This window comes from Heptranchias perlo, unplaced genomic scaffold, assembly GCF_035084215.1.
Source record: "Heptranchias perlo isolate sHepPer1 unplaced genomic scaffold, sHepPer1.hap1 HAP1_SCAFFOLD_255, whole genome shotgun sequence".
Classification (NCBI taxonomy): Eukaryota; Metazoa; Chordata; class Chondrichthyes; order Hexanchiformes; family Hexanchidae; genus Heptranchias; species Heptranchias perlo.
This window is the reverse complement of record NW_027139267.1, coordinates 347,501-355,000: the sequence shown is the minus strand read 5'-3', so window position 1 is coordinate 355,000 and position 7,500 is coordinate 347,501.

Sequence of the window (7,500 nt, the reverse complement as noted above, 5' to 3'; positions counted from 1 at the left end):
TTTTGGTTAATCATTTCCGGTTCACCAGTTCCCGTTTTGGACTTAGTCTCTGCGGGCCGTTTCTCATCTTTTGGTTCATCAGTTCCCCTCTTTTAATAATTTTTTGGCTGCTTTCGTTTGATCATTTCCCTGCCTTCTGGGTGACTTTTGCCCCTTAGGACTTCATCGCCGCACATTATTTTCGACTTCTGGTTGATCATTTCACCCCTTTTAATCATTTTTGCAACTTTTGGTTAACCATTTCACCCAGCTTCTGGTTAACCATTTCCCCTTTGGGACTTAGTCTCTGAGCATTCTTTTGGGATTCTGGTTAATCATTTGCCAATTTTTAAAAAATGTTGCCGCTTTTGTTTAATGCTTTCTGGTCAACCTTTCCCTCTTTCAGACTTCACCGCGGCACATTGCTTTAGCCTCCTGGTTAATCATTTCACCCCTTTTAATCATTTTTGCAACTTTTGGTTAACCATTTCCCCCAGCTTCTGGTTAACCATTTCCCCTTTGGGACTTGGTCTCTGAGCATTCTTTTGGGATTCTGGTTAATCATTTGCCAATTTTTTAAAAATGTTGCCACTTTTGTTTAATGCTTTCTGGTCAACCTTTCCCTCTTTCAGACTTCACCGCGGCACATTGCTCCAGCCTCCTGGTTAATCATTTCACCCCTTTTAATCATTTTTGCAACTTTTGGTTAACCATTTCCCCCAGCTTCTGGTTAACCATTTCCCCTTTGGGACTTAGTCTCTGAGCATTCTTTTGGGATTCTGGTTAATCATTTGCCAATTTTTTAAAAATGTTGCCACTTTTGTTTAATGCTTTCTGGTCAACCTTTCCCTCTTTCAGACTTCACCGCGGCACATTGCTTTAGCCTCCTGGTTAATCATTTCACCCCTTTTAATCATTTTTGCAACTTTTGGTTAACCATTTCCCCCAGCTTCTGGTTAACCATTTCCCCTTTGGGACTTAGTCTCTGAGCATTCTTTTGGGATTCTGGTTAATCATTTGCCAATTTTTAAAAAATGTTGCCACTTTTGTTTAATGCTTTCTGGTCAACCTTTCCCTCTTTCAGACTTCACCGCGGCACATTGCTTCAGCCTCCTGGTTAATCATTTCACCCCTTTTAATCATTTTTGCAACTTTTGGTTAACCATTTCCCCCAGCTTCTGGTTAACCATTTCCCCTTTGGGACTTAGTCTCTGAGCATTCTTTTGGGATTCTGGTTAATCATTTGCCAATTTTTAAAAAATGTTGCCGCTTTTGTTTAATGCTTTCTGGTCAACCTTTCCCTCTTTCAGACTTCACCGCGGCACATTGCTTTAGCCTCCTGGTTAATCATTTCACCCCTTTTAATCATTTTTGCAACTTTTGGTTAACCATTTCCCCCAGCTTCTGGTTAACCATTTCCCCTTTGGGACTTGGTCTCTGAGCATTCTTTTGGGATTCTGGTTAATCATTTGCCAATTTTTTAAAAATGTTGCCACTTTTGTTTAATGCTTTCTGGTCAACCTTTCCCTCTTTCAGACTTCACCGCGGCACATTGCTTCAGCCTCCTGGTTAATCATTTCACCCCTTTTAATCATTTTTGCAACTTTTGGTTAACCATTTCCCCCAGCTTCTGGTTAACCATTTCCCCTTTGGGACTTAGTCTCTGAGCATTCTTTTGGAATTCTGGTTAATCATTTGCCAATTTTTAAAAAATGTTGCCGCTTTTGTTTAATGCTTTCTGGTCAACCTTTCCCTCTTTCAGACTTCACCGCGGCACATTGCTTTAGCCTCCTGGTTAATCATTTCACCCCTTTTAATCATTTTTGCAACTTTTGGTTAACCATTTCCCCCAGCTTCTGGTTAACCATTTCCCCTTTGGGACTTAGTCTCTGAGCATTCTTTTGGGATTCTGGTTAATCATTTGCCACTTTTTAAAAAATGTTGCCGCTTTTGTTTAATGCTTTCTGGTCAACCTTTCCCTCTTTCAGACTTCACCGCGGCACATTGCTTTAGCCTCCTGGTTAATCATTTCACCCCTTTTAATCATTTTTGCAACTTTTGGTTAACCATTTCCCCCAGCTTCTGGTTAACCATTTCCCCTTTGGGACTCAGTCTCTGAGCATTCTTTTGGGATTCTGGTTAATCATTTGCCACTTTTTTAAAAATGTTGCCGCTTTTGTTTAATGCTTTCTGGTCAACCTTTCCCTCTTTCAGACTTCACCGCGGCACATTGCTTTAGCCTCCTGGTTAATCATTTCACCCCTTTTAATCATTTTTGCAACTTTTGGTTAACCATTTCCCCCAGCTTCTGGTTAACCATTTCCCCTTTGGGACTTAGTCTCTGAGCATTCTTTTGGGATTCTGGTTAATCATTTGCCAATTTTTAAAAAATGTTGCCGCTTTTGTTTAATGCTTTCTGGTCAACCTTTCCCTCTTTCAGACTTCACCGCGGCACATTGCTTTAGCCTCCTGGTTAATCATTTCACCCCTTTTAATCATTTTTGCAACTTTTGGTTAACCATTTCCCCCAGCTTCTGGTTAACCATTTCCCCTTTGGGACTTAGTCTCTGAGCATTCTTTTGGGATTCTGGTTAATCATTTGCCAATTTTTAAAAAATGTTGCCGCTTTTGTTTAATGCTTTCCCTGCTTTGTGGTCAAACTTTTCCCCTTTAGGACTTCATCGCCGCACATTATTTTCGAATTCTGGTTAATCATTTCACCCCTTTTAATCATTTTTGCAACTTTTGGTTAACCATTTCCCCCAGCTTCTGGTTAACCATTTCCCCTATGGGACTTAGTCTCTGAGCATTCTTTTGGGATTCTGGTTAATCATTTGCCAATTTTTAAAAAATGTTGCCGCTTTTGTTTAATGCTTTCTGGTCAACCTTTCCCTCTTTCAGACTTCACCGCGGCACATTGCTTTAGCCTCCTGGTTAATCATTTCACCCCTTTTAATCATTTTTGCAACTTTTGGTTAACCATTTCCCCCAGCTTCTGGTTAACCATTTCCCCTTTGGGACTTAGTCTCTGAGCATTCTTTTGGGATTCTGGTTAATCATTTGCCACTTTTTTAAAAATGTTGCCGCTTTTGTTTAATCGTTTCCCTGCTATGTGGTCAACCTTTTCCCCTTTCAGACTTCATCGCCGCGCATTGTTGTCGACTTCTGGTTAATCATTTTTCCCCTTTAAATCTTTTTTTGCCACTTTCGGTTAACCATTTCACCCAGCTTCTGGTTAACCATTTGCCCCATTATACTGAATTTTTCCGCTTTGGTTTAATCATTTCCCTGCTTTCTTGTCAACCTTTTCCCCTTTTGGACTTCGCCGCCGCACTTTGCTTTTGCCTTCTGGTTAAACATTTCTCCCCTTTTAATCCTTTTTCCCACTTTTGGTTCACCAGTTCACCCAGCTTCTGGTTAACCATTTCCCCTTTGGGACTTAAGTCTCTGAGCATTCTTTTGGGATTCTGGTTAACCATTTGCCACTTTTTTAAAAATGTTGCCGCTTTTGTTTAATGCTTTCCCTGCTTTCTGGTCAACCTTTTCCCCTTACGACTTCGCCGCCGCACTTTGCTTTCGCCTTCTGGTTAATCATTTCACCCCTTTTAATCCTTTTTCCCACTTTGGGTTGGACAGTTCACCCAGCTACTGGTTAACCATTTCCCCTTTGGGACTTAAGTCTCTGAGCATTCTTTTGTGATTCTGGTTCACCATTTGTCCCTTTTTAAAAGATATTGCTGCTTTTGATTAAACCTTTCCCTGCTTTGCGGTCGACCTATTCCTCTTTCAGACTTCATCGCCGCACCTTGTTTTCGACATCTGGTTCAACATTTCTCCCCTTTTAATCCTTTTTCCCACTTTTGGTTAAGCAGTTCACCCAGCTTCTGGTTCACCATTTGCCCCTTTTTACTGAATTTTTCTGCTTTTGTTTAATCATTTCCCTGCTTTGCGGTCGACCTATTCCTCTTTCAGACTTCATCGCCGCGCATTGTTTTCGACATCTGGTTCAACATTTCTCCCCTTTTAATCCTCTTTCCCACTTTTGGTTAAGCAGTTCACCCAACTTCTGGTTAACCATTTGCCCCTTCTTACTGAATTTTTCTGCTTTTGTTTAATCATTTCCCTGCTTTATGGTCAACCTTTTCCCCTTTAGGACTTCGCCGCCGCACTTTGCTTTCGCCTTCTGGTTAATCATTTCACAACATTTTAATCCTTTTTCCCACTTTTGGTTAAACAGTTCACCCAGCTTCTGGTTAACCATTTGCCCCTTTGGGACTTAAGTCTCTGAGCATTCTTTTGGGATTCTGGTTCACCATTTGTCCCTTTTTAAAAGATATTGCTGCTTCTGTTTAATCCTTTCCCTGCTTTGCGGTCAACCTTTTCCTCTTTCAGACTTCATCGCCGCGCATTGTTTTCGACATCTGGTTCAACATTTCTCCCCTTTTAATCCTCTTTCCCACTTTTGGTTAAGCAGTTCACCCAACTTCTGGTTCACCACTTGCCCCTTTTTACTGAATTTTTCTGCTTTTGTTTAATCATTTCCCTGCTTTCCGGTCAACCTTTCCCTCTTTCAGACTTAATCGCCGCACATTGTTGTCGACTTCTGGTTGATCAGTTCACCCCTTTTTTATCCTTTTTCCCACTTTGGGTTAAGCAGTTCACCCAGCTTCTGGTTAACCATTTGCCCCTTTGGCACTTAAGTCTCTGAGCATTCTTTTGGGATTCTGGTAAACCATTTGTCCCTTTTTAAAAAATGCTGCTGCTTTTGTTTAATGCTTGCCCTGCTTTGCGGTCGATCATTTCACCCCTTTTAATCCATTTTTGCCACTTTGGGTTAAACAGTTCACACAACTTCTGGTTCACCATTTCACATTTCGGAACTTTTATTCCCACCATTACTTTGGGCTTCTGGTTCATCATTTCACGCTGTTTTACAAATCTTTGCCGCTTCACTTTTAATCCACAAACCGTGGCTCGCTTTCGGGTGGGGGGGGGGTAGCGGGTTTGGGCCGGGCACTCGACATCCCGGTGTGCGACCGGGTTCGTTCTGGTACCGCTCGGTGCCCCTCGTCCTGCTCTTGCCGCGGAAGCAAACCAGACGACCGTCGGTCTCACGCCCGAGGGGAGAGGAGGCGGAAAGCGGTTTGCAGCCTTTCGCTGTACCTCCGGCGGGCAGCGCCGCACCTCCGAGTGCTCGGTACCGTTCGCTGCGCCTCGTCCGGCCGCACGCAGCGAGCCAAACCCGGAGGAAATCGGCCTGTGCCTTCTCGAGATATGGGCCTCCGGGTGGGACGGACAAACCGGGGCCCCGAGCTCGCTTTCGGCGGCCCGGCACTCGACTTCCCGGTGTCCGAACGTGATCCTTCCGGTACCCTTCGGTGCCCCTTGCCCGACTCTAGCTCCCGTGCTGAAGCGGAGTCGGTCGGCCTGACGGCCTGCCGAGTTAACCAGCGGAAAGCGGTGCGCAGCCTTTCGCTTGCAGCTCCGGCGGGCAGCGCCGCACCTCCGGCTGCTCAGTGCCGTCCGCTGCTCCCCTTCCGGCTGCACGCAGCGAACCATACCCGGAGGAAATCGGCCTCGGCCTTCCGGAGATATGGGCCTGCGAGTGGGACCAATAAATCGGTGCACATTTCCGGCTCGGTTTCCGGCCTCGGCACTATCAGTTCACGCCGTCCGACCGACGTCGTTCTGGCACGGTTCCGTTGCTCCTTGATCCGGTCCAGCCACGGTAATCAGCCGAAGATGGTGGGGGGGACACATTGCCCGCCGAGTTAGCCGGAGGAAATCGGCCTCGGACTTCCTCAGATATCAGCCTCCGGGTGGGACAGACAAACCGGGGACCCGAGCACGCTTTCGGCGGCCCGCTGGTCGACTTCCCGGTGTGCGACCGGGTTCGTTCCGGTACCGTTCGCTGCCCCTCGTCCTGCTCTAGCCGCGGAAACAAACCCGACGACCGTCGGTCTCACGCCCGCGGAGGGAGGTGGCGGAAAGTGGTTTGCAGCCTTTCGCTGTACCTCCGGCGGGCAGCGCCCGACCTCCGAGTGCTCGGTACCGTCCGCTGCGCCTGGTCCGGCCGCACACAACGAGCCATACCCGGTGGAAATCGGCCTGTGCCTTCCAGAGATATGGGCCTCCGGGTGGGACGGACAAACCGGGGCCCCGTGCTCGCTTTCGGCGGCCCGCTAGTCGACTTCCCGGTGTGCGACCGGGTTCCTTCCGGTACCGTTCGCTGCCCCTCGTCCTGCTCTAGCCGCGGAAACAAACCCGACGACCGTCGGTCTCACGCCCGCGGAGGGAGGCGGCGGAAAGTGGTTTGCAGCCTTTCGCTGTACCTCCGGCGGGCAGCGCCCGACCTCCGAGTGCTCGGTACCGTCCGCTGCGCCTGGTCCGGCCGCACACAACGAGCCATACCCGGTGGAAATCGGCCTGTGTCTTCCGGAGATATGGGCCTCCGGGTGGGACGGACAAACCGGGGCCCCGAGCGGTGGCACCCTGCTCGCTTTCGGCGGCCCGGCACTCGACTTCCCGGTGTGCGAACGTCATCGTTCCGGTACCCTTCGGTGCCCCTTGCCCCACTCTAGCTCCGGTGCTAAAGCGGAGTCGGTCGGTCTCACGGACGCCGAGTTAGCAGGCGGAAAGCGGTGCGCAGCCTTTCGCTGTCACTCCGGCGGGCAGCACCGCACCTCCGAGTGCTCGGTACCGAACGCTGCGCCGCCTCCTGCCGCACGCAACGAGCCATACCCGCAGGAAATCGGCCTCGGCGTTCCGGAGTTATCCGCCTCCGAGTGGGCCTGACCAAGCGGGGTGAACTGGAAATCATTAACCAACGTACTTCCATGTTTTCACCCGCAGAGGGCAGCACTCTCTTCTCCGTTTTAAACTGGGCCGACCCGGCTCCGTTTCGAGACCCGGCACTCGACTTCCCGGTGTGCGACCGGGTTCGTTCCGGTACCGTTCGCTGCCCCTCGTCCTGCTCTAGCCGCGGAACTAAACCCGACGACCGTCGGTCTCACGCCCGCGGAGGGAGGCGGCGGAAAGTGGTTTGCAGCCTTTCGCTGTACCTCCGGCGGGCAGCGCCCGACCTCCGAGTGCTCGGTACCGTCCGCTGCGCCTGGTCCGGCCGCACACAACGAGCCATACCCGGTGGAAATCGGCCTGTGCCTTCCGGAGATATGGGCCTCCGGGTGGGACGGACAAACCGGGGCCCCGAGCTCGCTTTCGGCGGCCCGCTAGTCGACTTCCCGGTGTGCGACCGGGTTCGTTCCGGTACCGTTCGCTGCCCCTCGTCCTGCTCTAGCCGCGGAACCAAACCCGACGACCGTCGGTCTCACGCCCGCGGAGGGAGGCGGCGGAAAGTGGTTTGCAGCCTTTCGCTGTACCTCCGGCGGGCAGCGCCCGACCTCCGAGTGCTCGGTACCGTCCGCTGCGCCTGGTCCGGCCGCACGCAACGAGCCATACCCGGAGGAAATCGGCCTGTGCCTTCCAGAGATATGGGCCTCCGGGTGGGACGGACAAACCGGG